The sequence below is a fragment of the Tenrec ecaudatus genome, chromosome 1 (assembly GCF_050624435.1).
Source record: "Tenrec ecaudatus isolate mTenEca1 chromosome 1, mTenEca1.hap1, whole genome shotgun sequence".
Taxonomy (NCBI): Eukaryota; Metazoa; Chordata; class Mammalia; order Afrosoricida; family Tenrecidae; genus Tenrec; species Tenrec ecaudatus.
Genome location: NC_134530.1, coordinates 149,032,413 through 149,059,986, shown reverse-complemented (window position 1 = coordinate 149,059,986; position 27,574 = coordinate 149,032,413). Strand labels below are relative to the sequence as shown.

The following is a 27,574-nucleotide window of genomic DNA, read 5'->3' as shown; positions in this document are numbered from 1 at the left end:
AGCAAAACATTAAATAAACATGGTAAAAAGATATAACCCGATGCAGATCATTCCTGAATTTAAACCATACAGTATACCCTTGCAGACTTCAAACTGCCTTTTGTTCTGTGCACAGGTTTGACATGAGCACAGTTAAGTGTTCTGGACTCTCCATTCTTTACAACATGTTCTAGAATGTGTTATGAGCCACATAGTCAAATATATTTTCAGAGTTAGTAAAACAGGTAAGCATCTTGCTGGCACATCCTGCTTTCAGCCAAAATCCATCTGACATTAATGTGTTAGTCTGAGTTGAGTAGAGAAACATGTATGTAAGAAAAAGCTTTATAGAGAGTAATTTTATATATTTTTTAAATTTCAGCCCAGTCCAGATCAACTCCATAAGTCTGCTATTAGCCCATATGTCCCATGCCAGTCTGTAAATTCCTCTTCAGGCTCACACAACACATGCAATGATGCCAAATGAAGGAAGATCACATGCCAGTGGGTGCAAAGTCTTGTGGATCCAGTGGCGGTGGAAGCATCTCAGTGCTGGCGTGGGTCTCCATGTGTCCAGTCCAGCTCTCTAAGTTTCTCAACAGCAGGACAGGGAAGGCAGAGAGAGTGGGTCTGGTCTCCAGTGAGCCATTTATCTTCATAGCACTTCCAAATTTGGTCATCAAACTGTGACCGGATTGACAGGCTATACTCCACCCCTTCACTCAAGTTGGCAGGAGATTATGTAACCCCCACAATTAGCAATAACATCCCTTACTCCACATCCTCTTCTAAATTTGACTTGAATTTCTGGCAGTTTCCTGTCAATGTGCTGCTGTAACCATTTTTTAATTCAGCCAAAATGTACTTATCTGTGATATGATGTTCAATAATTTCTGTATTTCAATAAATTCTGTATTCTTTTGAATAGATACAAATATGGATCTCTTCCAGACAGCTAACCAGGTCACTGTATTCTAATTTCTTTTTTCACCATCTCAACACAATTTTAATTGTATACCACATCACTAAGAAAAATATCTAAGCATTTTCATTATATCTGGGGGCCACAAATCCAGTTTCATTTCCTTGCGGTGTTCTTCAGTGGCTGAGACTGAGGGAAGAAGCTACTCCATCATGTGGCTGAGACTTGGACAACTGTTTTCTGGATCAATGTGGATCCTCAAAGCAGACTTAACTGTCATCCAGTCCATTCCCAGTCACAGCAACTGCATAATGGAACTACTCGTGTAGGTTTCCAAGCCTGGGAATCTCTCAAAGGCATCAGAAAGCCTCATCTTTCTGGACCCTGGGAACGACTGACGTCATGATCAGCAGACTCGCCGGTAGGCTGCTAGCGTCGTCCTTAACCTCCTTCAAGTTGCTTTCAGCTTTGAGGGGCCTTCCTGTGGAGGTGGCAAGTGAATAAAGCCATTGTTCTGCTGATAAAGTTGCAGGAGGTGTTAGATTCATACGGTGGAATATGCCTCGGTCGTTGGCTTCACATGAGAAAGAAGTCACTCGGACGCCTAGTTTGTGATCCAAGTAGGTTTCTATAAAGGATAGAAGCAATGTCAGGCGTTACAGAAACTGAACACAAGCACCCTCATGGCACTCACACCCACGTGGCGACGAGGCCACAGAGAGAGAGACACGAGGGCCTGCCACGCAAAACCACAGAGGAGTAGTTGGAAAAGAGAGGGTGGTCTCCTGGTTCAGGCTTTTGTAGGGCCTGCGCAGGGAGGCGTGGTCGATGGTGCTGGTTGACCTCATTGGCTGAATTAAGCCCACCTGGCCTAGAATGGGGCCCACCCACGTGTAACGCCTTCCAGCCTCCAGGGCCTGAATTTACGCATGCCCTTTAGCCTTTATAGGCTTCCAACTTGCTGTAAGGGACTGCTAGGCGTGGAGAGGAACAGCCCCCTATCCTGCTACCTAGCAGAGGCTGGGTAGCTATAGAGGGCTGGTGAATCCAAAGTTGAAAGAGAGACCACAATCTGGTAGCTTCTGCGGCTGCTGAATGTAAGGCACAGTAGATCAGGCTCATGACAGCACCACCTAATGAATCCAACCAAGGTCAGCAGGCACCGAGCAGGTCGCTGGTGACGGCCACCATCGGCATGGACTTTGGCAGCCCATTGCCTGAGCTGGATGCAAGAGTCATATAGCCTCATTAACAACCATGGTGCCCAAGGCCTCAACTTACATATGTGGAAAAAGGCCATGCCCCAATCACGTTAGTGGTTAGAACAGAATGTCATTCTCTTGCAACCAGGATCTCTCAGCTGTGCTCAGAACTCAGTCAAAGACAGGTGCCAATTGTCAGGAGATTCAGGCTCACACAAAACCTAGGCGTTAAAGGCAAATAGAACAGAGAGGACAAATGCGCCTAAGTGAAAGACTGCCAATGAACACAGGTCTCCTACAGAAACAATCTCTCCATCTCAGAGCGCAGCAGTAATTGTGTTCTGCACGGCCCTTTAAAACATTGGCTCAGGGAATGAACGACAGGCCACTGATTCTGTCGCATTGTGAGCCTTACATCGGTATGTCCGCTGCTTATGGCCCCACATTTCTCTGCATCAATGACTGCATGACTGCGGGCTTAGCCTTGCATCCATTTGTTGAAACATCTCAATTGGTACTCCTTCAATTCTTGGGACTTTGTGCAAAAAACGCTCAGGAACCACATCTGATTTCCTCTTGCTACATGAGGGAGAAGCAGAATTCATCTCCACACCAGCCAAGGCCAATTGCCACAAGGCACAGGTCAAGCATGCCTCCACCCCTTCCTTTTTGTACTCTATTCTGAGACCAGCTCACAGCGCTGCACTCTCTGCTGGGTTCCCTAGTCTGTTGACATGGCCACTGACAATACTCATGATTAATGGGGGTTACTAGGAAAGTTAACAGGACCATAAAACATGAAGAATACAGTCTTTGGTTCATAATGACACCTCTCCTTAGCCAACAGTCAAGTAACTCTCTGGTCCTCAGCCTCTTGGCCACAATGTCCCTTGATCTCTGCCTCAGTGGACTGGGAAACCCACCCACTGCTCTGCCTCAGAGTCTCCGCCTGAGCACCTCTGGTCTCCATGGGACGTGGCCTGTGGCAGTTACATAATCTGTCAACTTGAATGAGGGGGTGGAGTATAGCCTGTCACTCAGGTCATAGCCAATGAAGCCTCCGTGTGGGCATGGTCTTCTGAGGATTGTGGGAACTCGTGTCTTCCTCCCTGGAGGTGGGATATACACCCTTTGGGAGACATTCCTGTTGACAAGCACATGGAGACTTACTGATGGAGCCAGAGCCCTGGAGCTGGTGGAGCTATGGGGAAACCAACACCAGCACTGAGATGTTTCCATCGCCACTGGATCTACAGACTTTCCATCCACTGGCTTGTGATCTTCCTGCATTTGGTGTCATTGCATGTGTTGCATGAGTCTGAAGAGAAATTTATAGATTGGTATTAGACATATGGACTAATATCAGACTTATGGACTTGATCTGGATTGGGCTAAATTGTTTTCTTACTATAAATTTACTCTTTGATATAAAGCTCTTTCTTATACATACATGAGTGTCCCTGAACTTTTTCTCTAGTCATCTCAGACTAATCCATAGCCTCTGTTGCCACCTCCACTTTAGGCAGAGATTTCAAACATGGTCCCCTGGTGGCTCTTCTTCCTTGATGGTCTGAGGAAGTCTCTTCATTTGCTTCTTAGAAGGCGCTCGTCTACACAGATGAAGGGCAACCAAAATGGACCAGTTCCTTCTATTAGTGTTTCACACACCCTATTTGCTGAGATGGAAATGGATAGAAGGGCCATATTAAGAAATCTCACTTCATCATACTTGTTTTTCACTCATGCTGATAGTACAGCTTGGACTTTGCTCTTTAGTACCATCAGTTCTTGCTCAGATGTTATCTCCTGAAATGACTGAACGTTAACCAATTCTTTTTGGTACACTGACTTTGTACATTCCTTCCATTTTCTTTTGATGTTTTCTGCATCATTCAATATTTTACCCATGGAAGCCTTCAATATTGTTATTTGACAATTAACTTTTTGTTCAGTTCTTTCAGCTTGAGAAATGGCAAGTGTGTCCTTCCCTTCTTGGGTTTCTAACTCCAGTTCTTTACACATTTCATTTGATTACATTTTGAGGCACCTTTTGAAATCTTTGTTCAGCTCTTACATCATCATTTTCTTCTCTCTTTAACTTCTCTACGTTCTAGAGCAAGTGTCAGAGTCTCTTGTGACATCCATCTCGGTCCTGTCTTTCTTGGTCTTTTGCTTTCTTCGTGCCATCACACAGCCCAGCTGGCCTTCAGTCGTTATTGCTCAGTGCATCGCATCTATACTTGAGATTGTCTCTAAATTTAAGTGCAATAGAACCAGCATTGTACTTCAGTTCTCAGGTACTCATTTTTAATTTTTTTCAGCTTCAACTTGAACATACATTATTGATTGTCTGTTCCACAGTAAGCTTCTCCATCTTTTCTTTCCACTGATGTAGTTTTTTGGGGTTTTTTAAGTCATTTTATTGGGGGCTTGTACAACTCTTATCACAATCCATACATATATCCATTGTGTCAAGAACATTTGTACATTTGTTGCCATCATCATTCTCATTTTTACTTGAGTAAAAAGCAAATTTTTCCCCTCCCTTCTCTCTCCCCCTCCCCCATGAACCCTTGATAGTTTATAAATTATTATTATTTTGTCATGTCTTACACTATCCGACATCGCCCTTCTCCCCCTTCTCTGCTGTCCGTCCCCCAAGACGGAGGTTATATTTAGATCCTTATAATCGGTTCCCCCTTTCTCCCTCACCTTCCCTCCACCCTCCCAGTATCACCACTCTCACCACTGGTCCTGAGGGGTCCATCTGTCCTGGATTCCCTGTGTTTCCAGTTCCTATCTGTACCAGTGTACAACCAGCCAGCTTTTTTTAGGTATAATTGGGATCATGATAGTTGGGGGGGGGGAGCATTCAAGAACTAGAGGAAAATTGTATGTTTCATCATTGCTACACTGCGCCCTGACTGGCTCATCTCCTTCCCGCAGCCCTTCTGCAAGGGGATGTCTAATTTCCCACAGGTGGGCCCTGGGTCCCCACTCTGCACTCCCCCTAATTCACAATATTATGATTTTTTTATCTTTGATGCCTGATAACTGATCCCTTTGACACCTCTTGATCTCACAGGCTGGTGAGCTTCTTCCGTGTGGGTTTTGTTGTATCTCAGCTAAATGGCCGCTTGTTTATCTTCAAGATTATAGAACCCCAGACTCTATATCTTTTGATAGCCAGGTACCATCAGCTTTCTTCACCACATTTGTTTATGCACCCACTTTGTCTTCAGCAATCGGTAGGAGCAGAGCAATGAGATCCCTAGGGAATGTCAGGGATAAATGTGGGGCCAAAGCATAGCACCCCAATCAGACTCAACTGGAAAACACTCATAAAGGACACAAATAAACCTTGAACTAGTTATAAGGATTTTTGTTGTTGCTGTGTAGTTGTTGTAGCTATTGTTTTATTTTCTATTGTTGCTTTGTTGTACTTAGTCTTGTGATGGTGCATATTGTTGTATAAAGAAATAGAGGAAGGAACTAAGAGGCAAAGGGCATTTATAGAGATCTAAATGTAGACATATACAGATGTAAATATATTTGTATACGATGAGGGTGAAATAGATCTATGTACATATATTTATAGGTTTAGTATTAAGGAAACAGATGGACAGTGGGTCTCTACTCAAGTACTCCCTCAATGCAAGAACACTATGTTCTAACAATTCAGCTGTCTAAGATGCTCACCTTCTGGCACGATCGCTGAATACAGTGGGTGTACAAACAAATGTGGTGAAGAAAGCTAATGGTGCCCGGCTTTCAAAAGATATAGTGTCTGGGGTCTTAAAGGCTTGAAGATAAACAGGCGACCATCTAGCTGAGAAACAACAAAGCCCACATGGAAGAATCACACCAGCTTATCCCTCCACCGATGTAGGTTCTTTGGTTCCTCCGTACTACATCTAATGATTGAAAAAGAAAAAGAAACAACTCACTGCCATTGAGTTGACCACAACTCACAGACACCCGATCGGGCAGAGTGGACCCACCTCTGGGGGTTTCTAGGGCTGTAAATCTTTACAGGAGTAGAACGCCTCATCTTTCTCCCATGAAACAGCTCATAGTTTTGAGCTGCTGACCTTGTGGTTAGCAGCTCAGTGTGTAAGCCACCATGCCACCGGGGCTCTCTTCATCTGGTAACAGTCACTGTGTATTGTTTCTGGTGTTAAACACATTTATTTGCACTGAGTAGCTGTTAGTCTTGCAAAATTCTATCTTCAATTTCAGTGTCATTTCTGTCACCAAGGTGCAAAACTGTTTGCACTCCACTCCTAATTGTAAACGTTAGTGGCAGGAATCTACCCGCTGGTGCGGTGGAAGCACAGCCTTGTCGTCTGCTTCCATAGGGATTGCAATGAAGAAGCCCCGCAGGAGCAGTGTGACTCTCCCACACAGGGTCAGCAGGCGTCAAACAGGCAATGGTGTCGGCATGAATCATTAGAATCATCTGCACATTTTCTTCATTGCACAGCGCTGAACGCAAAAATGATCTGAGCCCTAGAAGCCAACTGCCAACCCATGCGTATTTGCCTGTCTTTTAGGAAGGGGCAGATGGAGCTAAGATGAATCTATTATTAACTCTATTCCTCTAATCATATTCATTATACATCTCAAATTCATTATACATTCTTAACTCCTTGGATCCCCACCTCCTTATAAAACAGACAACATTTTTGTGATGATGTCCTAAAGTGGTTATTTTACCTTCTAAGGAAAGCCATCTGGTTTTTTCCCTGGCTTAAAACAATGGGATAAGTTCCGTTTTATTGGGTACAGGGAAGTTTATTTCCCTCGAGGACCAGGGTTAGAAAAAATGTTCAATCCCACAGGGCAGTTTTGTTTGCTTATGTTCATAGAAACTTCCTTTGGACTGTTCAGAGAACATTTAGTCAGAAGGAACACAGTGCTCCAGTCTAGGATGCAGGAAGAGAGAATTAGAGATGACTTAAAGGCCCCCAGTGAGGATCCCTGCTGGTCTAGTGGGCTAAGAGTGGAGTTGCTACGCATGAGGGGCGCAGTTTGAACCCACTAGTTGCTCCTCAGAACAAAGATGAAGCTTTCTGATCCCATAAAAACTTAGTCTCACAGGGAATCCAGGGTGGACGATACCTTCAGGATCAAGGGTGTGAGGGACGATGCTGGGAGAGTGGAGGGTGAGTGGGTTGGAAAGGGGGAACTGCTTACAAGGATCCACATGTGACCTCCTCCCTGGGAGATGGATGGCAGAGAAGGGGGGGAGACTCCGGATAGGGCAAGATATGACAAAATAACAATCTATAAATTATCAAGGGCTCATGAGGGAGGGGGGAGCGGGGAGGGAGGGGGAAAAAAGAGGACCTGATGCAAAGGGTTTAAGTGGAGAGCAAATGCTTTGAGAATGATTGGGGCAGGGAATGTGCAGATGTGCTTTGTACAATTGATGTATGTATATGTATGGATTGTGATAAGAGTTGTATGAGCCCCTAATAAAATGTAAAAAAAGAAAAGAGGAGGGGGGGAAAAAAGCAAATGATTAGGGCAAAGAATGTACAGATGTGCTTTATACAATTGATGTATGTATATGTATGGATTGTGATAAGAGTTGTATGCGCCCCTAATAAAATGTAAAATAAAATAAACTTAAAGTCTCAGAAACCCAGCGAGGCAGTTCTTCTCTGAACTAGACCAACATTCCAAACTCACTGCCATCCATCAATTCTGACTCTTACCAACCCTATAAGACAGAGTAGACCTTGAAGACTGTAACTCTTTCAAGAAGTAGAGAGCCAAGTCTTTCTGAGAATGGCTGATGAGCTCAAACTGCTGACCTTTCGTTTAGCAGCCCAACATGTCACCACTGTGCCACCAGGAATCTGTCCCGGACCTACAGGGCCCCTCATCACAGGAACTGACTCAATGACAGTGAGTTTTTGTTCAAATCACTCCACATGTGGGTCACCTTAGAAATACTAAAACATTGAGAAGGAATGGATGAGCATGTCAACTTGGTAATGCAGGGAAAAGGCAGACATCTGAGTGTGGTAGTTAAGGGATTTTCTCTCAAATTGAGCTTGTCAGTCCAGCTTGTCAATCAGGTCACAGCCTGATGGTACTTCCTTGGGCGTGTGACCTTCTCACTGGGAGGACCCGGAGACCCCCTTCTCTCCCACCCTCCTGCTGACTGGCCAGCCCAATACGTAACCAACATGCCACCAGGGCTTCTCCTTGACTAGACGTGTGACTTCAAGTCACCAGCTTTAGGGAAAGGTTTCTGTCTCTGGCGGCTCTGCAGTAAAGTCCTGGTCTCCTCCACATGTCTTAGCATCAATCTTTCCTGAGTCTCGGAGGTCCACAGTGAGGAAGCCTGGGTCCAAAGTATACACTCTGCTCCTAGCTCTTTTTTCTTTATGGTACCAAGGTCCCTCTGATCTCAACTTGCTTCTTTAATCTGATTAATGCCTCCAAAGAAATCGACTCAAGATACAAACTAATCCTATAGATTTCAATCTGCTTCACTACATAACTGCCTTTAATCCTGCTTCATTGACAACATAGAGGTTGATATTTACAACACAGAGCAATTACATCAGATCACAGAATGGGGGATAATTACATTCTTTGGAAGAATCTTAGTCGAGCTTTGCTGACACATATTTTTGGAAAACACAATTCATTCTTTAACAGTTAACTATTTACTAATGGTACAGATTCATGGATTCCAAGGGAGTTCCTGGTTATTAAGCATTCTACTAGTAGCCAAAGGTTGGAGGTGCTGATCCACCCAGAGACACTTCAAAAGACAGGGCTGGTGATCTGTTTCTCAAGGTCACAGCCTTGAAAACCATGGAGAGGTTCTCCTCTGTACATGTGGGGTCTCCATAGGTCAGAACTGACTAGGCAGCAACTAACAACATTGTGAGTCCGATGTTTTTCAATAGTTTGCAATTTATTACTGCCCCTAATTATTTGGGTACTAAAATTACACAGTCCTTTCAAGCTGGCTCCTGGGGTTTTCCGAATCCCTGCTTCCCTTCTTTTTTGCAGCCCTTCCTTACTCTTTGCCATAAGCATAATAAGACACTCCAGACCATCGTGATCCCCAGTGCAGGAATCGGCTGTCCTTTGAAGAGCAGTTCCTTCTAGACTGGTAAAACATATTTTAAAACAGTATCTGACTCCTACACCCACAGTGATCTCTTTTAGGATGTTTGCGCCCTTGAATGTGAGTGTTTGCTCTGAATGGAGAGTCTTCTGATTCCTGCCTCCCTCTTCTTTATTCACCGCTCCCTCAGGGGTTGCCAAACTGAAATATCCCCAGGTATCTTCTGACCAAGGCTCCAACAGGCTGCCCTTACCAGAGAAAGCTTGGGCTGGGAAATGTAGCAGATATTATTCCTTGCCTGTCCAATGAATAGTTAAACCAAACTCCAAAGTCACTGCTATCGAGTTGATTCCAAGTCATAATGACCCTATTAGATAGGTCATTAACCTGTGGGTTTCTAGGCGGTAATCAAGGAGTAAAGGGGCTATTTAATTGATGTAGCAAGTGACCCCATATCTCACTGGTGTAACATAAATAATTGTTATTGCTTGTTCATATCATTAGTCCACCGAGACAAGGCCAAGTGCCAGAGTTGAAAGGGTTACTCTACTCCCTAAAGTCATTCAGAGATCCAGAGACTTTCCATTTAAATTCTTGTGGAATCACCATTTCCTGTATTTCTCCACTGGATCTTTGGCAACTGGCCAGCAGAAAAGGAAAGAGAGAAAAATACAGGGAATTGTGCGGAAAGTTTGTATAGTTCAGTCTGAAAGTAGCAATATGGGTGCTTCTAATTACAAATAAAGTATAATCTACCTGGGTACCCAAGAGGAAAAGACAGATGGTTTAGTAAAAAAAAAAAAAAAAAGTAAAGAAACCAATCTCTAACACACTTATCCAAGAGCCATTCAACATACCGCTTCTCTAGTGACTGAACACTAGTTTTGTTCAGAGACAGCAAAGATTCTTTGATTTCAAGGAAGATAAGTTGCTCCTCCCAGAATAGAAAAGAAATCACAATGGGTCTAAACCAATCCTTGTTATTTCGTTTCTCTTTGCCAGTGATTGGTCCAGGGATAGGCATAGTACCCAATTCTGGCCAATGAAATAGGAAAGTAAGTCTGCTGGGAGGCTCTAGGAATTTTTTCTTTTTGAGAGAAGAAAGTGTTTTGATTATGCCCCATCTTCTTGCTAGGACAAAGGCCTGAAGACATGCGGCTTTTTTCTGCCACAGCCTACAATGTGACAACAAATAGCAATGAGGAGAAAGTCAAAATACTAGAGATGTTATAGTTAAGCTGCTCAAGGAACTTGGAACTGTCCACTTCTAGATATATTTTTTAAAATTATTTTCTCGGCGAGGAGATGAGGCAGTCAGGGTGCCGTGTAGCAACACTGAAACATACAACTTTCCTCTAGTTCTTAAATGCTTCCTCCTCCCCCACTATCATGATCCCAATTCTACCTTACAAATCTGGCTGGATCAGAGGATGTACACTGGTACAGATAGGAACTGGAAACACAGGAGATCCAGGGTGGATGATCCCTTCAGGACCAGTGATGTGAGTAGCGATACCGGGAGGGTGGAGAGAGGGTGGGGTGGAAAGGGGCAACTGATTACAAGGATCTACATATAATCTCCTCCCTGGGGGATGGACAACTGAAAAGTGGGTGAAGGGAGACGTCGGACAGGGCAAGATATGACACAAAATAATATCTCATAAATTATCAAGGGTTCATGAGGGAAAGGGGAACGGGGAGGGAGGGGAAAAATGAGGAAATGATGCCAAGGGCTTATGTGGAGAGCAAATGTTTTGAGAATGATGAGGGCAATAAATGTACAAATGTGCTTTACACAATTGATGTATGTATGGATTGTGATCAGAGTTGTATTAGCCCCTAATAAAATGATTTTTAAAATTATTTTATTGTGGTGAAATATATATAACAAAATATTTGTCACTTCAATCATTTTATATGAAAAATTCAGTGACATTAATTATGTTCACCATGTAGTAATAGTCATCGTGTAACAATCACTACTATCCATTTCCAACTAGTTTCATTACCTTTAAGCCTACCCTTAACAAAAGCTCTGTACTAGGAGATAATACCAAGTCCAGCTCTTATCTCACAATATGAATGGGTTCAAGAGGGCATGATCTGTAATCAGAAAACTTATACATACGAGATACAAAATGATAGCAAAGTGGGGCACGAGGGTCCTGAAGATAGAGACACTCCAGGGTCCAGAACTTTAGTCGAGGCAGATTTCAGTACCCTTCATGCAACATAGCCTACAACACATGACAGGTTTACACAATTCTTTGAAGGCATACAAAGCGTTAACACATCAGCCAGGCTGTTCACAGACAGGAGAGGAGGACAAGGTTGGGAACATGGAATAACTGATAGTTTCTCCAGTTTTCCAGGAAAGCAAAGTGTTCTTTTTATCTCAGGTGGGGAGACAGGCCAGCTGCTGCTTCATCAGCCCCCTAGGGTAAGCTGTCAGCATGTTCCCATGGGCCTTGAACCATGGAAGATGGTGGTCCTGTCCCATTTACCCAAGGAGCAAACAGCCTTTACCCAGCACTGCACCTCTGAAGGAATAGTCTCATATTTCCCTCATACCTGGTAACCACTAATAAATTTTGGCTTCAATGCATTTGCTTATTCTGTATAATTCATATAAGTGGGATCATACAATATTTGTCCTTCTAATCTGACGTCCCTCAGCATAATGTTGTTTTCAAGATTCATTAATGTCCTTGCATGTGTCACAAATTCATTTTTCTTTGTAGTTGAATAAGATCCCATAGCTTTTCAATTGCCTCATCTGCATATGAAAAATGAGAACTGTTGCATGTAAACTGTAGAGTCAATGAAGGATATTGACGATATCATGGGCTGTCAAAGGAACACATAATCCACCTCAGAGGAAGACTAGCTGGGATGTTTCTTGGAAGTGAGGATGGTAAGATGTCAATTCGCTATTTCGGACACATCACCAAGAAAGATCAAGTGCTAGAAATGGGTATTGAGGCAGTTAGATTTTTATGTCCACTTGACCGTGTGCGAAAGCATAGGGTTGGAGTCCAACCTGTCATTAGGTCACAGCCTGATGATGCCTCCTTGGGAGGATTGCTCTAGTCCTGCACCTTCCTCCAGGGGCAGTCCCAAGGTTCCACTGTCCTTGAATCCATGCAGTTCTTCACTCACGGCCCTGTGATCCCTGTGCTTCCCACTTCGCTCTCTGCATCAACAGCCCGCAGCTCTCTGAGTCTGAAGAAGGCCTGGGATCGCATCAGACCCATGGGTTTGAGTCGGACTGGGCTAGGACTTCTTGATAGAAATTTCTTTCTTACACATATATGAGTGTCACTGGTTTTGTTTCTCTAGACAACCCAGTGGAAGGTCAGTGCAAATGACGTCTATGAGAAGGATTAACACAGTAGCTACAATAATGACTCAAACACTTCAGAGATGGTAAGGATGGCGCATGGCAAAGCAATGTTTCATTCTATTACACAGAAAGTCCCCTGAGTTGGATCAAACTGGAGGGCAACTAACAACTACAAGTGTCCTATGATACATATATATCACATATTATTTAATCCACTTACCTGCTGATGAGTATATAAGTTACCCCTCTACCTTATTGTGATTAACATTATACATTGAATATTAGTGGACAAGTATGTGTTTAAGGTCTGCTTTCAATTCCTTTGGATGTATGCCTATGGTGGAACTACGAGGCCATAAGGTAGCTCTTTAACATTTTGAGGGACTTCCAAACTATTTTCCCATTTTGCAACCCCAACAGCAATGGACGAGGGCTCTAATTTTCCCACATGTTATTTCCTGTTTTTCTAATCAGAGCCATCCTAGTGCATATGAAGTGGTATCTCATGCCCCAAATCGGAATTGATCTTCTTTGGTGAAATTTCTGTTCAAATCCTTTGTCCATTTTCTGTTTTGTTGTTCAAGAAATTATTTACATGTTCTAGATATTAAACCTTTAAGAGATATATGGTTACCAAATATTTTCTCTCAATGTATAGGCTGTCTTTTCACTCTGTTGATAAAAGTCCTTTGATGCACAAAAGTTTTTAATTTTTATGAAGTGCAATTTATTTTTTTGTCTTTTGTATGCAAATGCTTTGGGTGTTCAATCCATTAATCCATTGTCAAAAACTAGGTCTCAAAGCATTGGTCCTGTGTTTTCTTCTATGAGTGTCATAATTTAAATTCTTATCTTTATCTCCTTGCTCTACTTGAGTTAAATTTTTTTATATGGTATGAGGTATATGGAGATCCAGTTTTCCTGTTGAAGAAACTATTCTTTCTCTCACTGGATAGTTTTAGTACTCTTCTCAAAAATCAATTGGCCATAATTATATGGGTTTATTTCTGGACTCGCAATTAGAATCCCTTGGCCTATGGGTCCATCATACTCATACCACACTTCCGTTATTACTGCAATTGGGAAATGTGAATACGTGTACTTTCTTCTTCCTTTTAAAAATAGCTTTGGCTAATCAGCACCTCCTTACAATTTCATATCAACTTGAGAACTGACTTTTCCATTCCTGCAAAGAAAGCTACTAGAATTTTGATAGGGTTTCCTGAGTCTGTGGATTACCTAGATATCCTTTAAGTATATGAATGTCCTTATGTTTTAATCCATTATGAGGAAAGATTTCTATTTTTTTGTAGCCAATATCATTCTTCACTAATTAAGGAGAACATTTGGAGGACTTTTTTTTCTAGAAGGAGCCAATCTGTAGTGTCCAAATGTTCACAATGTTAAATGGGATAAGGACTGAAGAGTGTCCAGTGGATTTGGCAATTAGAGGGTCACTGTTGATCTTGGTGAGAGCTAGTGACATAGTGGAGGCAGAAGCAATGTAGTACCTAGAGGATTAGTCATTCCATAAATGATGACTAACAAAAACGAGGAAGAATGGTTTAGTACAAGTGAGTGATACAATCTATTCTAGTCAACATTCGTATTTAGCTCTCAATAACCAAGGCAACCGTTTGAGTCTGTGCTGTTCACTGCACTTACATCTGGGAACTGAGTCATTTTGAGTGCTTTCTCCATCCGTTTTGTTCTCACAGGGAAAGGTGAGGAAAAGTTGTTCCAGCCCTTGACTGGTTCCATAAAAAGTGACTATAGTATGACTGTTCTGGGTTAAAGAAGAACACTTTAGGGACTGGGACCCAGCTGAGCTGGTTTAATGGATGTGGCGGAGAACCACACCCATGCTGAGATGCTTCCACCAACACTGGATCCACAAGCCTTTTCACCCTCTGGCCTGTGATCTTCCTGCATTCGGCATCAATGCATGTGCTGCATGAGTCTGAGAGGAATTTATAGACTAGTATTGGACATATGGGCTAATATCGGACGTATGGACTTGATCTGGACTGGGCTGGGATGTTTTTTCAATGTATAATTGCTCTTTGATATACATCTCTCTCTTACACACATATGAGTGTCTCTGGATTTGTTTTTCTAGTCAACCATGACTAACACAACGGATTAGGAGCTTGGATGATTGAGTGTGTGCCTCTGGGAATGAAGAAGAAGAATCAAATATAAACAATTGAAAGAAAAGGAAAGGGGTTTTCAGGATTTAGAAACAACGGACAAGAGACCTTATCTAGTTTTCTTCATTTTTCAGGTGTTAATCCAAGATTATTCTGGGAGTAAAGTAAATGCTTTGAATTCTCATACAGCCTGTATTTATTCCTTCCTCGGATTATCATCCCCCTATCGCTTTTCTCTTCTCAAAACCATCTGCTCTAATTTTCTTCACACAATAATCCTTATTTAGCAGGACCAAGGATTATGCTTTACTCTCCTTTCATCTGGATGGCCAACACAGCTCATTATTCTGCCTCCTCAGTTCTGTAGCTTCTCATCTTTACTTTGACCAACTACTACAAGTGCTAACTTTGAGCACTTGTGTCCCATACGTCGTTCCCTGTCGTCAATTCTGAACAAAATCCAAACCCAGAACAGGCAAGTCATTGAATGCTCTTTATACTAAGTCTTCTTGCACTTCCTACAAACTCAGAAATCAAAAAAGGCCTAATGAAGTGCCTTTTGCCTAACACAATTCCAGACATGTGGTTGGGAATGATAAATGTTTTGCTGAGTAAATTACTGAGTGTTATTTACAGTGCTCAAAGGATCACAATTCAGTTAACTATAGAAGAGTTTAGTAAACTTCAAAATAACAATCTTCATCCTCAAGCTGGGAATTAAAGTTAATCACTTATTATTACTTTGCCCTTACGATTAGTCCTGGGTTATTTTCTTTTATAAATCTGTAAACAGCCAGCAAAGGGTATGTAAATGGTTTTCTCTGGCATGGAGGAGGTGCAATATCAAACCCCTATAAAAACAAACATTGCCTTCAAGTTATTTCCAACTCATAACCACCCTGAAGGACAAAGCAGAGCCCCCACGTAGGGTTCCAGGTTGTAAACGTTGATGGGGCTGACTGCCTCAGCGTTCTCCAGTGGAGTGGCTGGCGTGTTCCCATGGCCACTCTTTTGGTTAACGGCCAACTTATTAGCGACGGTGCCACCGAGACTCCTCATCAGATAGATTCTCTGATGTGAAATAAGCATCTACTTGCTCAACCTCATTGCTCCTAGGATGTTCAGTCTAGAAGACAAACATGGGCTTTGGAGTCAGGTGTGCACAGAAATCCTGACTTTTCTAGTTACTAGAATGTACTAATGGACATATTTAATGAGCCTCATTTTCCTCATCTTTAAAATGAGGATGACAATATGTTTTCTTCCCTCTTTTTATCTAACCCATTAGTGAATTATTTCAGCTCTACTTCCAAAACTATGCTTAATCTACTACTATCTAATCTCCATTGCTATTGTCTGTGGAATCAAAATCTGTGAAAAGTGAAATATGGAATAATACTACATATGGGTTTTTCAATCAGTCCAAACCTACAAGTTGCCTTGTAGGAGAACGATGAGGCTGTCAGCTCCTACTAAGATTTAGTCTTGCAAAATGGGTGCATAAGCAAATGTGGTGAAGAGAGCTGATGGTGTCCAGATATCAAAAGATATAGCATCTGGGGTCTTAATGGCTTGAAGATAAACAAGTGGCCATCTAGCTCAGAAGCAACAAAGCCCACATGGAAGAAGCACAGCAGCCTGTGTGATCATGAGGTGATGTTGGTATCAGGTTTCGGGCATCAAAAACCCAGAACAAACAATTATTTCGGTGTCAATGAAGGTGGAGTGGAGTGGAAACCCAAAGCCCATCAGTAGACAATTGGACTTCCCCTTACAGAAGGGTCACAAGGAAGAGATGAGCCAGTCAGGGTGCAGTATAGCAACCAATGAAATATACAACTTTCTTCTGTTCTTTAATGCTAACTCCCCCCACTATCATGACCCCAATTCTACCTTACAAATCTGGCTAGACAAGAGCATGTACACTGGTACAGATAAGAGGTTGCAACACAGGGAATCCAGGACAGAGAAACCCCTCAGGGCCAATAATGAGAATAGAGATACGAAGAGGGGAAGGGGAAGGTGGGGGTGGGGGGAAAGGGGCAATCAATCACAATGATCTACATACAACCCTTTCCTAGGGGGATGGACAACAGAAGTGGATGAAGAGAGACAACAGTTGGTGAAAGATATAGGGGTGGTGGTGGAATTTATAAATTATCAAGGGTTCATGAGGGAGGGAGTGTGGGGAGAGGGGGAAAATGAGTTGATATCAAGGGCTCAAGGAGAAAAAACATTTTTTAAATGATGATGGCAAAATATGTACAAATGTGCTTGAAACAATGAATGCATGTATAGATTGTGATAAGAGCTGTAAGAGTCCCCAATAAAATGATTTAAAAATATATTTAGTATTGGAAACACTACATAAGGTCACTATGAGTCAGAGTCAATGGAAGAGGGAGGCGGGTTTTAAAATTATTGTTTATTTTTGGCTTTGGGATTAGAAGAAGGAGATACAATGTTTGCTTTCCTCATGGGCAGTGTACACGAACTTTCAGTGCAGAACTTTTCCTAATAGCCAAGATGTGGAAACAACCTGAATGTCCATGAATAGATGAATGCATAAATAGAATGTCATGTAGCCTTATAATGTAATATTACTCAGCCATAAAGATAAATTAAGTTCTGACACAAGCTATAACATGGATGGACCTTGAAAACATGGTGAGAGAAATGCCAATTACAAAGAGACAAGACTGTATGATGCTACTTATATGACAGGTCAATGTGCAGAGACCATAGTTCAGTAGTGGTTCTTAGGGGTGGAAGGGAAACGGGAAGGAGATCTTACTTTAGATGGCACTGAGGTTTTTTCCTATGGTCACAGAATAATTTGGAAGTGAATAATGGTGATAATTGTAGAACATGATGAACAAAATCAATGTCACTGAATTTTACATGTAAACTCAGCAACTTTGATATATTTATTTTATCATAATAAAAACAATGTTTAAAATACCTTGTTCGTTATGAAAACCATAACTGAACAAGAAGACATAACATAACCATAATAAACATCTATGCACCCAATGAAACTCTCAAATGCATTAATCATTCTCTTACAGAATTAAAGAGACAAATAGAACATAGTATGATAGTAGTAGGAAACTTTAATTTATCACATTTTGGCAAAGATACATCAACTAGAAAGAAAATCAGAACTAAACAAATAATTGACATGATTATATATATAAACACACACACAAAAAACACTTCACCCAACCACAACACAATATTTTTTTTCCTGCACCCATGGAACATACTTCAGAATAGGTCAAATGCTAGGCCATAAAGCAAGCGTAAATAAATTTTAAAAATGAAGATACTATAAACCATCTATTCAGATCACAATGCAGCAAGATTAAACATCAATTATAGGTCTATAGTGCCTACAGTACTATAGGTCTAACAAACCACAGGGCTTGCTACTCACATAGAGTTAGTCTCAGAAACTCAACGGGGGCAGTTTACTTTGTCCTGTAAGGTCACTATAAGTTACCATTGACGCAATGGCTGTGAGTTTGGTTTGGTTTGGTTTAGTTTGGATTAGTACAGGGTGTGAACCAAGTCACATCCTTTGTTTCTCTGAGAGCACCTTTAAGACCCTCTCTACAAGGGGCTTACTGTTCTGAAGTGACGGGATGTTACTGTTCTGAAGTGACGGGATGCTCAAGCACACGTAGTCTGTTTGTCTGTGTATGTATACACTCCACAAATGAAAGGGAGAAAAGAATAATAAACCTACATTTTAAAAAGTATAATTGAAACTGATTTCAATGTTTTTTGTGATGCACAAGCTAAATTCAAACAAACAAAATTAATTAGATAGATAGATAAATAGATAGATAAAATACCTTTTTGTTCAGAACATCTTCTGTAGGATGTAGAATATTCCAACTTCTCAAATTAAACATACAATCTAATTCAGATGGACTTTGGTCATGTTTCATTCTTCATTATATTGTATAACTTTCTCTCTAGAGAGAGAGAGAAAGTACAGGAAAATTTAGTTTCTATAAATTTTTAGAGTTAAAATTTCATTATAACAGTTAAAGAAAATAACTACCTCCTAATAAATAAAATGTTATATTGCTGAGTCTTCCCTAGTATTTCAAGAAATACAACCTCTAACCTTGATGCGTATGTTGATCCCAAAGCCAGAAAGACATGTTTGTTTTTCTTTTTTAAGTACATAATGTTATAAAACATGTCTATTATGGGAAATCGTGTTAGTTCATAAAGATTTCTATAATTTACTTGCACTGTAAATTAACTCCCTCATTATTTTCTCCTTTCTTGATTGTACATATTTAAGTGTGTATATTATATATACACACAACATATGTACCTATACATGAAGCTATATACACACATACACACACCTGGATGAGGAGACGTCAAAAAATGTGGTGAAAAAGCCATTATCTTTCAATTCCATTTTACAAACGTTTTTAAAGGCCATCATATGTATTTGAATATATATGTATATATATATGTCTATATGAATCTATATCTGATTGCATATGCACTTTCCCTTTGTAAAAGTCTGATGACCTAGGAAGGATTTTTTTTCTCCCTGTAGCTACGTGTGTTAAAGAGGAGACTCAAACAAATTCATATCCAAGCACAAAGGCTTCAGTTCAGTTCACCAATACCTCTCACTGCTGCAGATTTCCTGGTCCTCCTGTTTTCATTCTTGCCTCCTTCTCTATGTGCCACTTTAAAAAATATTTATCCTAATATCATTCACCTACTTTAACATACTGTGTTAGCTCCTGGGGTGAAATGAAGCCCCGGGGGGTAAGTGTTGAACTGCTCATTGCAGGGTCTGAGGTTCAAACCTAGCAGCTGCTCTTCAGAAGTTAGACACGGTTATCGGCCTCCTTAAAGATTTATATCCTTGGAAACCCTATGAGTCAGAATAGACTTGTTGGCAGTGAGTTGGATTTTAGATGTCACCTTTTTCCTTGATTCTTTGGAAAACCTGTTTGAGAAATAATTCTCTTTAAGCCTTAGGAGTTATCTTTGCCCTAGTTTTCTACCTCAGAGGGTCTATTACTTTTGTCCAGGTTGATTGACATTTCCTGAGCAAGGTGTAAGAAGATTGAGGTTTAATTTCTTCTCTGTTTTTTTAAAATATTGATGGTGATAAATCTATGAACATATATTTATATGTTAAGTATTAAGGTAGCAGATGAAAATTGGGACTCTACTCAATTACTCCCTCAATGCAAGAACACTTTGTTCTAATAGCCTGTCATTCTATGATGCTCACCTTCCCAACACTATTGATCACTGAAGGCAAAATGGGTGCATAAGCAAATGTGGTGAAGAAAGCTATGGTGTTTGGCTATTAAAAGAAATAGTGCCTCGTAGAGAAGAGGTATAGCTGTAGCCCAGGTGGTGACGGAGCATGGTGGTAGGGCAGGAGGAAAGTCAAGGGAGATGGAGGAAAGAGCTAGGAGTCAGAGGGCATTTATGGAGGTCTAGACAAAGACATGTACATGCAAATATATATATGAGGATGGGGAAATTGATCTATGTATCTATATTTATAGGTTAAGTATTAAGGTGGCAGAAGGACCTTGGGCCTCTACTCAAACACTCCCTCAATGCATGAATACTTTCTTTTATTAAATTGGAACTCTATGATGCTCACTCTCCCGACACAACTGCTGAAGCCGAAGTGGGTGAACAAGTAAATGTGGTGAAGAAAGCTGATGGTGCCCGGCTATCAAAAGAGATAGTGTCTGGGGTCTTAAAGGCTTGAAGATAAACAAGGGGCCATCTAGCTCAGAAGCAACAAAGCCCACATGGAAGAACACACCAGCCTGTGTGATCGAGTGGTCCCGAAGGGATCAGTTATCAGGCATCAAAGAACAAAAAATCATATCATTGACTGCACACCTCCATGATAGGATCGCTGAAGACAAACGGGTGCATAAGCAAATGTGGTGAAGAAAGCTGATGGTGCCGGCTATTGAAAGAGATAGTGACTGGGGTCTTAAAGGCTTGAAGGTGAACAAGCAGCCATCTAGCTCAGAAGCAAAAAAAGCCCACATGGAAGAAGCACACCGGCCAGTGCAATCACGAGGTGCCAAAGGGACCAGGTATAAGGTATCATGCAAAAAAAAAAAAAAGATATGTCTATGTGTGTGTGTGTATATATGTATGTGTGTATATATATATATACCATATTGAATGAAGGGGGAAGTGCAGAGTGGAGACCCAAGGCCCAAGTGTCGGCCACTGGAGATCCCCTCATAGAGGGGTTTAGGAGAGGAGATGGGTCAGTCATGGTGCGAGGTAGTACCAATGAAGAACACAGCTTTCCCCCAGATCCTGGATGCTTCCTCCCCCCAACTATCATGATCCAAATTCTACCTTGAAGGACTGGATAGGGTAGAGGTTGTACACTCGTGCATATGGGGGCTGGAGGCACAGGGAATCCAGGGTGGATGATACCTTCAGGACCAAGGGTGTGAGGTACGATGCTGGGAGAGTGGAGGGTGGGTTGGAAAGGGGGAACTGATTACAAGGATCCACATGTGACCTCCTCCCTGGGTGATGGACGGCAGAGAAGAGGGGGAAGGGAGACTCCAGATAGGGCAAGATAAGACAAAATAACAATGTATAAATTATCAAGGGCACATGAGGCAGGGGGGAGCGGGGAGGGAGGGGAAAAAAGAGGACCTGATGCAAAGGGGTTAAGTGGAGAGCAAATGCTTTGAGAATGATTGGGGCAGGGAATGTGCAGATGTGCTTTACACAATTGATGTATGTATATGTATGGATTGTGATAAGAGTTATATGAGCCCCTAATAAAATGTAAAAAAAGAAAAGAAAATGATTAGGGCAAAGAATGTACAGATGTGCTTTATACAATTGATGTATGTATATGTATGGATTGTGATAAGAGTTGTATGAGCCCCTAATAAAATGTTAAAAAAAAAAAAAAAGAAATAGTGCCTAGGGTCCTTAAGGCTTGAAGCAGCCATCTAGCTGAGAAGCAACAAAACCCACATGAAAGAAGCACACCAGCTTGTGTGATCATGAGGTGTCGAAGGGATCAGGTATCAGGCATAAAAGACCCAGACACAAAATCATATCAATGTGAATGAGGGGGAGCATGGAGTGGAGACCCAAAGCCCATCTGTTAACATTTGGACATCCCTTTACAGAAGGGTTACATGGAAGAGAGGAGCCAGTCAGGGTGCAGTATAGCACAGAGGAAACCTACAACTTTCCTTTAGTTCAGTGGTTCTCAACCTCCCTAATGCTGTGAACCTTTAATACAGTTCCTCACATTGTGGTGACCCCCCAACCATAAAATTACTTTTGTTGCTATTTCATAACTGTAATTTTGCTACTATTATGATTCAGGGGACCCACAGAGTGAGAACCGCTGCTCTAGTTCTTTAATGCTTCTTCTCCCCCCCCCCCCCACTATCATGAACCCAATTCTACCTTACAAATCTGTAAGACCAGAGCATGTACACTGGTACAGATAAGACCTCGAAACACAGGGAATGGAGAACAGATAAACCCCTCAGGACCAATCACGAGAGTAGTGATACTAGGATGATAAGGAAAAAATGGGGGGAGAAAAGAGGAACCAATCACAATCATCTACATGTAACCCCCACCTAGGAGGATGGGCAACAGAAAAGTGGGTGAAGGGAGATATCGGTCAGTGTATGATATGACAAAATAATAATTTATAAATTATCAAGGGTTCATGAGGGAAGGGAGCGCAGGGAGGGAGGAGAAAAAAATGAGGAGTTGATATCAGGAGCTCAGGTGAAAAGCAAGTGTTTTGAGAATGATGATGGCAACAAATGTACAAATGTGCTTGACACTGTGGATGTATGTATGGATTGTTATAAGAATTGTACAAGTCCCCAATAAAATCATATTTTTTTCAGGAAGAATTTATGATGAAGACCATCCTTGTATTTTAAAAATTATATTTTTTTAAAAGTGAAGAGACTGAGGAAGATCAAGGCTTGCAGCCTGAGATATGAGTCACAACTTAGTGAACGGAAAACCAAAACCCTCACAACTGGACCAGCAGGTAACATCATGATAAACAGAGAAAAGATTGGAGTCACATATTCTGTCTGGCTTGGATCAACAATCCATGCGCATGGAAGCAGCAGTCAAGAGATCGAAGGGCACATTGCGTGGGTAAATCTGCTGCATGCGGCATGCGGCCTCTTTAAAGTTTGAAAAGCACTTTGAAGGACTAAGATGTGCCTCACCCAAGCCATGGTGGTTTGTTTGTTTGTTTGTTTTTCCACAAATGCTTGTTCAAGTCTATATAACGGCTAGTCTCACTGAGGAGAGAACGCCGGAATAGGTTACACTTTTTTGCTGTAGCAAGCGCAAATTGGCCATGGTGTTTTCAATGGCCTCACATGCAGGTGAACGCTGGACGTTGACTAGAGGCGACTGGTGCTAGAGTGGCCAGGACTGCCAAGAGAGCAAAAAGGCTGTTGGGAAGAACAGTCAGAATGCTCCTTAGAAGCAAAGACTTCTCACCCACTTTGAACGTGTTATGAGAAGGGCCTGGTCCCTGGAAAAGAGCAGCCTGCTTGGTCAAGTAGAAGGAAGCTAAAACAGAGGAAGCCCCTCAACAAGAGGGAGTGACACAGCGGCAACAATGGGCTCAGGCACAGGAACAACTGTGAGGATGGCGCAGGACTGGGAGTGTTTCCTTCTGTTTGCCTAAGGTCACTAGGAATCACCGCGGACTCAACAGCACGTAAAAACTTTTGTTTGGCCTAGGCTGCAGCCTGCTCTGTGATTGGTGCAAATAGTCTATGCAAATGAGGTGACTCCAACCTATTCTCTAATGCAGTGCCTGTGGCATCGTGGTTATGTGTTGGGCTGCGAACATTCAAAACCACCAGCCCTCTGAGGGCAAAATCAGAGACTTTCTACTTCCATTAAGAGTTATAGTCTTGCCTCCTCCCTGAGGGATGGACAACAGAAAAGGGGGTGAAGGGAGACGCCGGACAGGGAAAGATATGACAAAATAATAATTTATAAATTATCAAGGGCTCATGAGGGAGGGGGGAGCGGGGAGGGAGGGGAAAAAAGAGGACCTGATACAAAAGGCTTAAGTGGAGAGCAAATGCTTTGAGAATGATGAGGGCAATGAATGTACAGATGTGCTTTACACAATTGATCTATGTATACATTGTGATAAGAGTTGTATGAGCCCCTAATAAAATGTTTTTTTAAAAAAAGAGTTATAGTTTTAGAAATCCATAGGGGCAGTTCTACCCTGTCCTATAGGGTTGCTATGAATCAGAATCCACTCGATAGCAATGAGTTTGTTTGTTTGTTTGTTTGTTTGTTTGTTTGTTTTGAGAGAACTACAGAGAGGGGATTGGTCAGTTTGTCCGCTCCCACTACCCCAGAGCAAAGCGGTGGGGGTGGGCAGTATGTCTTTTTTTTTTCCCCTCTCTCCCCGCTCCCCATGGGCAGTATGTCTTAAAACTGACAAGTAAGTGGTATATATGCAGCCAACCTCGCAGAAAGTTTTCAGGCAGAAGGAAGCAGGAAGCAAAGCAAAAAGAAGAAAGGGCAAGAAGCAGCAGGGAGGAGGCAAGGACATGCCTACAGGAGCCGAAGTCTGGTCAGGGCTGTACCACTGCAGACAGTGGAGACAGACTGCAGGGCGGAGAGGAGGAGGCCTCTCCTGATGAGGCTGAGAGGGCTGAGCTGAAGAAGAGGGGCTTTACCTCCATTCTCCGTGATCCTGATCCTGAATTGGAACTTGTTATTTCCTATTACACCTCATAACGAGCACCGCAGTCTGTGCATTCTGTGAGACCAAGATCATAAAATTATCCAGCCCGGAACAGAAGTAGAGAATGCCGGGGACGGGGGGCTGGTTACAATGGTTAGAAAGGTTGAAGAGGGAGGATGTACACGTCTGACTGTCATCTCAGACGAATCAGCGTTGGCCTCATGATGACGGCAGCTGTCCCCCCGCTCGTGAAGTTAGACAAGAGGTCTGGCAATGCCACGCCACTTTCACAGCTTCCCATAACAGAATGAATTAACCCGTAAGTCCCAACTAGACTCCACTTCTGCCTACCCTCTACTCCTCGTCCCCCTGAACGTACACTCCATGTTCTGTCCACAACGTTCACTCTCACCCCTGGCTCTTTGCCTCAACACCACCTGAGCCCTCTTCCCTGCCTCCTCCTGCAGATCTCATCTTCAGAGTCAGCTCGACAGGGCACCTTCCCCGAGCATCATACAGAAACTGCTCCTCGCCCCATTGGCTGGATTTACGCTCTCCTCTTTACTTTTCTATTTGTCCGTGTGCACTACCTGTCTCCCTCCTTAGCACGGGAGTTGCAGGAGGGCAGGACATTGCTGTCTTGTTTACTACTTTATGCCCCCACTCTCAATACTACTTGGCAAACTCTAGGCATTCAACAAACCTTTTAAACCAGCAAGTGAGTGGATGCTAGTCCTGTCCCATCCCCACCCCCTGCCTGCCACAGGAGCAGATACAGAGATGATATTATTAATTGCCGGATAAACTAAGCATTCAGTAGTCGGCAGCTCTTTGGGAGCTAAGAATTAACTCTGTTTTGTTTCCTGTGTGGGAGAAATACTACTGAAGGAGGATTTCCGAAAGGATGTGCAATCCAGCTGGTCCTTTAGATCCGTTCATTTATTCATTCAACAAATGTTTACTATTAAGAATCTGCCACTGTGTGTTCTGAACACTAAAATACAGCAATGTACACAACAGACCCCCTCAAACCCTCCCAAAACAAACCCCTCCCCTACAGCATACCTCACACTAAATTTACACGAAGTAAACTACTATATCGTGGGTTAGAAAGTGTATCCTATGGAAACAATGGGAGTGGCCAGCAGGGCAGTTACAATTTTAAATAAACCTAACCTACTGCCATCAAGTCAATTTTGACGCAAAGCAACTCTCCATGGGGTTTCTGAGACTGTGAATCTTTTCCTATAAAACTGTGCTGTTTTCTTTTTTATCATTTTATCGGGGGCTCATACAACTCTCATCACAATCCATATATATATCAATTGTGTAAAGCACATTTGTACATTCGTTACCCTCATCATTCTCAAAACATTTGCTCCCCATTTAAGCCCCTGGTATCAGCTTCTCATTTATCCCCTCCCTCCCTGTTACTTCCTCCCTCAGGAACCCTTGATAACTTATAAATTATTATTTTGTCGTATCTTGCCCTATCTGACATCTCCCTTCACCCACTTTTCTGTTGTCTGTCGCCAGGGAGGAGGTTATATGTAGATCCCTGTAATCAGTTCCCCTTTTCTACCCCACCCTCCCGCCACCCTCCAGGTATGGCCACTCTCACCACTGGTCCTGAAGGGATGTCTGTCCTGGATTCCTTGTTTCCAGTTCCTATCTGTACCAGTGTACATCCTATGGTCTAGCCAGATATGTAAGGTAGAATTGGGATCATGAGAGTGGGTGGTAGGGGGGTAGGAAGCATTTAGGAACTAGAGAAAAGTGATAAGTTTCATCGTTGCTACACTGCACTGACAGGCTTGTCTCCTCCCTGAGACCCTTCTGTAAGGGGATGTCCAGTGACCCCCAGATGGGCTTTGGGTCCCCACTCCACTCTCCCCCTCATTCACAATGATATTTTTGTGCTTTGATGCTTGACACCTCATCCCTTCGATACCTTGTGCGTGATCACACAAGCTGGTGTACTTCTTCCATGTGGGCTTTGTTGCTTCTGAGTTAGATGGCCGCTTGTTCACCTTCAAGCCTTTAAGACCCCAGATGCTATATCTTTTGATAGCCCAGAACCATCAGTTTTCTTCACCACTTTTGCTTATGCACCCACTTTGTCTTCATTGGTTGTGTACGGAAAGTGAGCATCATGGAATGCCAGTTAAACAGAACAAAGTATTGTTGCATTGAGGGAGTACTTGAGTGGAGGCCCAATGTCCATCTGCTACCTTAATACTAAACCTATAAATATATGCACATAGATCTATTTCCCCATCCTCATATATAAATATATTTACATATATACAATGCCTTTATTTAGACCTCTATAAGTGCCTTTGTCTCCTAGTTCTTTCCTCTATTTTCTTTTACTTTCCTCTTGTCCCACTATCATGCTCATCCCTCATTTGGGTTTCAGTAATTCCTCTTGGTCACATTACCCTTGATCACACCCTACTATACCCTCCACACCACTGCTTTGGATCACTTGTTGTTCCCTTATCCCTGGGTTTGTTAACACCCCTTCCTTCACCACCCCTATCTCCCATGTCCCCCAGGAACTGTCAGTCCCATTGGTTTCTCTTCCAGATTGCTCATCCAGCCTACTTATTTAGACAGACCTGGAGACTGTGAATCTTTCTCTTTTTTTTTTTAACATTTTATTAGGCACTCATACAATTCTTACCACAATCTATACATACATCAGTTGTATAAAGCACATCTGTACATTCTTTGCCCTAATCACTTTCAAAGCATTTGCTCTCCACTTAAGCCCTTTGCATCAAGTCCTCTTTTTCCCCCTCCCTCCTTGCTCCCCACTCCCTCATGAGTCCTTGATAATTTATAAATTATTATTTTGTCATATCTCTCCCTGTCCGGCATCTCCCTTCACCCCCTTTTCTGTTGTCCATCCCCCAGGGAGGAGGTCACATGTAGATCCTTGTAATCGGTTCCCTCTTTCCAACTCACTCACCCTCTACCCTCCCAGTATCGCCCCTCACACCCCTGGTCCTGAAGGTATCATCCGCCCTGGATTCCTTGTGCCTCCAGCTCTTACCTGCACCAGTGTAAATCCTCTGCTCTATCCAGACTTGCAAAGTAGAATTTGGATCATGGTAGTTGGG

At 42.4% G+C, this 27,574-nt stretch overlaps 1 pseudogene; it reads right to left on the bottom strand.

The window, feature by feature from the left end:
* Positions 1-22,997: 22,997 nt before the first annotated feature.
* LOC142437703 (small nucleolar RNA SNORA28) lies at positions 22,998-23,099 on the bottom strand (annotated as a pseudogene).
* Between the last annotated feature and the right edge of the window lie 4,475 nt (positions 23,100-27,574).